Consider the following 6,000-nt stretch of genomic DNA (forward strand, 5'->3'; position numbering starts at 1 on the left):
CCTGGGGTTCTAGCATCCTGCTTTTCCAACTAGGGTTGTAGCTTAGCATTTAATAATAATAATAATAATAATAATAATAATAATAATAATAATAATAATAATAATAATAATAATCATTAATAGAATGTTTAAAAGAAGTTTTTCAGAATTTGGATTAGAAAAAATGTATGTATTGATATTGATAAAGAATACCCTAATGATTAAGTAGTTCTATTCAGTGAATCATGGAAGGAATTAGAAAAGAAGTTAGAAGATTAGAAAACAGAAATGTAGGACTGAAAATGAATATGAGTAAAGCTAGGATAATGTTCAATGAAAATGCAGTGAGATAACAAATAAGAGTTATGGACAATCCTCTAAAGACTGTTAATTATTATTATTATGATTATTATTATTATTATTATCTATTGTTGTTACTCTTAAAATATCTTATTTTTCCTTTTTCCTTTCCTCACTGAGCTATTTTCCCTGTTGGGGCTCCTGGGCTTGTAGCATCCTGCTTTTCCAAATAGAGTTGTAGCTTAGCAAGTAATAATAATAATAATAATAATAATAATAATAATAATAATAATAATAATAATACATACATACATACATACTTAGGGCAGACAGTATGTGTTTCCCCAGGATATGAGACATAAATTAAAAGGATAACAATGGCATGGAGAGCTTATGATAAACAAAAGGAGATTATGAAAAGTAAAATATCACATTCTCTAAAAGGAAAGGTATTTAATTAGATGATCCTCCCAGTATTAACTTACGCATCAGAAACTTGTAGCCTTACTAAACCCTTGGAACATAAGCTAGTTACAACTCAAAAGCTAAGGAAAGAATAATGATGGGAATAACACTAAGAGACAGAAAGAGAGCAACATGGATACGTGAGCAAACTAAAGTAAAGGATATTCTAAACTTGTAAGAAAAAGAAAAGGACATGGGCAGGACATATAATGAAAATGACAGACGATAGATGGACATAAGGAATAACAGAATGGGTCCCTAGAAATTATAAAAGAAGCAGGGAAAGGAAGAGAAGACGAAGGATTGACTAGCTATGAAAATTTGCGGGTATAGAATGGCATAAAAAGACCATAAACAGTATGGGGTCTTTCTCCTGCAGTGGACTAGTATGGCTGATGATGTGGTTTTATATATATATATATATATATATATATATATATATATATCTCGATTAAATTATAAACGTGAACATAAGCGAAAGTTATCCAAAGTCTCGCATTCTTTACAACGGCTCCCCCCCCCCCACTGAAGATGTCGAAACTAACGTCTTTTCCACTCGCAAAAGAATTGAAAGATGTGGGTTAGGGCTGTTTAATAGGTAACTGTCTGAGATTGCGGTTTTGAGAGAGAGAGAGAGAGAGAGAGAGAGAGAGAGAGAGAGAGAGAGAGAGAGAGACCAGCAGCATTTGATGACTAAGTGCCAATTCCCAGTAGCTTTTTCCCAAGGGATACGCTTACTGTTTTGTTTGGATTCGATTAGCAAAGTGTTTTACGATGAACCGAACGCCTCGAGTTACGGGTGTCGCTTTACGACAATGAATGAGCCGACACCGACGACAGCACACCCGAGTCCTTTGTTTACATTCATTCACTGATGCCGCAGTCCGGCGGGCCGGCTAAACCACAAGAATGGGGTCCCGGCATTGTGAAGGTTTAAGTCTCAGAAGGCGAGCATTTTGCGTGGGGGGTCCAGGGGGCGGGGGGGGGGGTGTACCGTGGACGTCCTTCCAGGAAAACTGGTGTACTAACTTTCTAGCAGGAACAGGGGGAGAGAGAAGGGGGGGGGGAGAGAAGGGCAAGCTACAGGCAGTATATGGAGGAGAGAGTTAGTAGTCCAGCAGACGGCCTCCATGCTGACGTAATACTGCTAACGAATAATTCCCGCTATTTCCTATCTCCAGGTTAACATAATCTCTTTAATCTATCAATCTATCTTCCAACTATTCTCTAACCCTTAACGAGACTGGTCAATGTATTCTCCACCTCCCATATGGGCTACATTGCGTCATTTCATCCCGCGAAACATATAAGGTTCCTGGTCCGAACTTCGAGTGACTCATGGCGTAAAAGCCTCTAGCCAGCCAGCCAGCCAAGCCTTGCGCAACAGATCGCAGAATGAGAACCTGTTGGCTGTTGGTCCTTCTTCGTGGAATTTATCACCGAGGGAGCGCAGATACGCAGTGAAATTCCGTAATGTCCGTCATGGCGTAGTTACTCCTTTTTTTCTATTAGTATCAACACAATCACTGCTGCTACTCGTACTAGTCTCATGTCTTGGTTACAAGTAGGCTACTAAGCCCTGAAGGATTGACTATCATCTCAAATGTGGTTCATATGAGTTGATACTTCATGAATTTAAATACTGAGAAGACTAATATCTTTTAAACAATGTCTGGTGGTGGTTTTCAGACGTAAAAAATTGGCAATTGTTTACAAAACGTTTTCAATAACTTTCAACTGGTATCAGTTTCAATTCTGTGTTGATATATGCACTGATGTAGCTTTCAACTCTCTCTCTCTCTCTCTCTCTCTCTCTCTCTCTCTCTCTCTCTCTCTCTCAACAATCACGTGACCAGCCGGTCTAATATTTCACAGCTTAGGTGTCAATAGGTACAAAAGTTCAATGGAAACAGCAACTTTTTGTTCCTCACTTACAGAGGACAGTACATGAGTGCGTGTATGGGGTGGCTCCATGCCATAAATTGATTAAAGTCACCGCCACATTCATACTTTGACTGGCTCATGGATGATAATCCATGCAGAAGACTTGTCTATTCATATACCTATAAAACAGCTCACCAGTAATACGTCAAATCACCAATGCGCACTTCACTATTGACCTCAAACATAAATTCAATTTTCTATCACGTCTGTTCAACAGCCTCTTGATTTTCTTCTATCCCCCCCCCCGCCTCTCTCTCTCTCTCTCTCTCTCTCTCTCTCTCTCTCTCTCTCTCTCTCTCTCTCTCTCTCTCTCTCTCTCTCTTTCCAATATCTACCTATAAACGCATGCACACACACGTATATATATATATATATATATATATTATATATATATATATATATATATATATATATATATATACTATATATATATATATATATATATACAATTATATATATATATATATATATTATATTTATATATATATATATATATATACATATGTGTGTGTGTGAATAGTAACATGTCTGAGGCCTTTGTCCTACAGTGGACTAGATATTGTTATTATTATTATTATCCCCATTATTACTGGCCAAGCTACAACCCTAGTTGGAAAAGCAAGATGCTAAAAACCCAAGGGCTCCAACAAGGAAAAATAGCCCAGTGAGGAAAGGAAATAAGGAAATAAATAAATGATGAGAAAAAAATTAGCAATAAATCATTCTAAAAACAGTATCAACGTTCAAAACAGATATGTCATATATAAACTATATAGGGACTTACGATTGTATTTGTTGTTGTAATGTATGTGTGTGTACACTATGTATATATATATATAATATATATATATATATATATATATATATATATATATATATATATATATATATATATATAGTATATATTGCTTTCTGGGTGGGGATACCTTAACGTGGTGAAAGGGTTTACGTAAAGCTGAAGAGAGCGTAATTTTTTCTATAAGAAAAGTAGTCTTTTTACTAAGTTACATTACCCTGTAATACACTACAATAATACCAATTCACCGCCCATTTTCTTCTGCCGCTAACGAAGCACTATTGATCTAACTTCGAATCCAGAGAACATAGGCTAATATTCTATTGGGGTGCTACAAAGTAACATAGTTCAATTAAGCTCCATAAATTAACATGCTCAAGAAAACACATAAATGTGTTCCTGATATAGAATAAATTTATAGCTACCTATAGACTAAATCATAAAACCTATTGTGGCTACGCTGACCTTTATAGTGAGCTATGCTATGTACATAGTGGTCAATTGACCTCTGGTTGAGATATAGCCTAAGTACATATAAGTACATGGATCCACATAAAATGTACATTTTAAAACTATAAGAGTCTTGACGATTAAGAGAAGCAAAATATTCTTTTTATATCCTCTATGTTTCTATTCAGTGGGCCCTTATAATTTCACAAGTATATAGCATGGTAGAAATGAAGGGAATAATGAGATTAATATCTCGTAGTAGAGTTGATATCTGGATTCACATAAAAACGTAATGTTAAAAATTACCTTCACATTGAAAAATAAATAACGTACATAATACCATTCAGTGCAAGACTGAATAATACTAAGAGTGAATGAAACTACACTCGCTAACAAAAATGCTAAATGAATACTGATATTTTTTTCCATCACAACCAATAACAAATTCTTACCTTCTTCGATTCCTAGTTTCTTTCCTATTCATTTGGCCCTTGGAGGTAAACGATAGCCCCTGTTTTGTTGGTGATTAAATCCGAAGTTTCACCGTATTCCCATGCAGGTTCTACACCCAGAAACACAACGACACACTCACTAAACAAGGCACAAATTGAAGTTATTGAACGCCCATTACTCAACCGACTTCGACTTGCCATTTGTCAACAATGTGAAAATGGAACAAAAGTAAAAACATAAACAGAGTCTCATTGGAAACGTTATTTGCAGTTAGTATTTTTGATTAAGGAAAAAATATCAAAATTGATTGTTTTATTGTAGAATATAATCATTATATATAATTTTAACATGTTTTTTTTATATTTTAAAAATTATTAAATATCTTTGAAACTCCTATATTAAGGAGAATATATAAAAAAATTCGTCTCGTATTAAATTTATGAATAAACGGTACCAAAGTAGCCAAGTTGTGGTTAACGAAAGCATTTATGGAGATGAAAAAAACTTCAATTTGTTTTATATATTAATATACTGTGAGAGTAGTTAATAAAATATTTGTATATGTGAAAATTATATATTAAAAAAATAAATAAATTATATTAAAGAAAGCAAATTTGATCCATTGTTGATAAGAGGGAACATATCAACGAGACCATTCTATTTGGAAATGTAATTTTAAGTTGGAATGTTATATTAGGAGAGTAATTCATCAAAAATTATATATATTAATTATATTTAATCCGATAATAATGATATTATAATATAGTAAGATGCTATAAGCCATTTATTTTAAATCCAGATGGTATTTAATCTTTCGAAGAATGTACACCTTTAGAAACAGCTTTCAAGCAGGTACAACAATGTCAAGAGTCAAGTAGTATCATAAATGGCGAGTGATTTTGTGAAAAAAATATATAAATCATAATAAATATTATAATAATAACATTAAAGGCTAGAAAGACGCTATAAGCCACGTATTTTAAATCCAGAGGTTATTTGATCTTTCGAAAAATGTACACCTTTAGGAACGACTTTCAAGCAGGTACAACAATGTCAAGCGTCAAGTAGTATCGAATATGGCGAGTGATTTTGTGATAAAATATAGTGAATTAAACGGTTTTAAGGACCGATTATAGCGCCTTCCCATCGGAATTACAGCAAGTAATATCCGCGGGGTGTAATTTTCACCGTTCCAAAGGTAAGACTTGTAAAATATACTTAAATATAAGCTTGAATATCGTGGTGCTAGAAGTTTTGTTTTTGGCGGGCTTTTTGATGTAGTGGGAAATGACCGCAAATATGTTTTTAAATTTCTCTAATTGATTTTACATATTTCCACAGGTATTGCAAATATTTGTTTATGATTATGTTGTTTTTATTTATTAATTGATGTGGTATATACTTCCCGAAATATCGTATATTCGATACTAGTGGTTGTGCCATTGCATAGGCCTAGTCCTGTTTACGAAAACTAGTTTTCCTTTAAATATTTGATTAAATTAATATTATTTTGTCTCAATGAAATGAAAATATCCTGTACACTATATAATTTGATTTAGCTCATGTAATATTACCGTTTATATTTATATTTACAATATTTCACAAAGTAATAT

The sequence above is a fragment of the Palaemon carinicauda genome, chromosome 3 (genome assembly GCF_036898095.1).
Source record: "Palaemon carinicauda isolate YSFRI2023 chromosome 3, ASM3689809v2, whole genome shotgun sequence".
NCBI classification, from domain to species: Eukaryota; Metazoa; Arthropoda; class Malacostraca; order Decapoda; family Palaemonidae; genus Palaemon; species Palaemon carinicauda.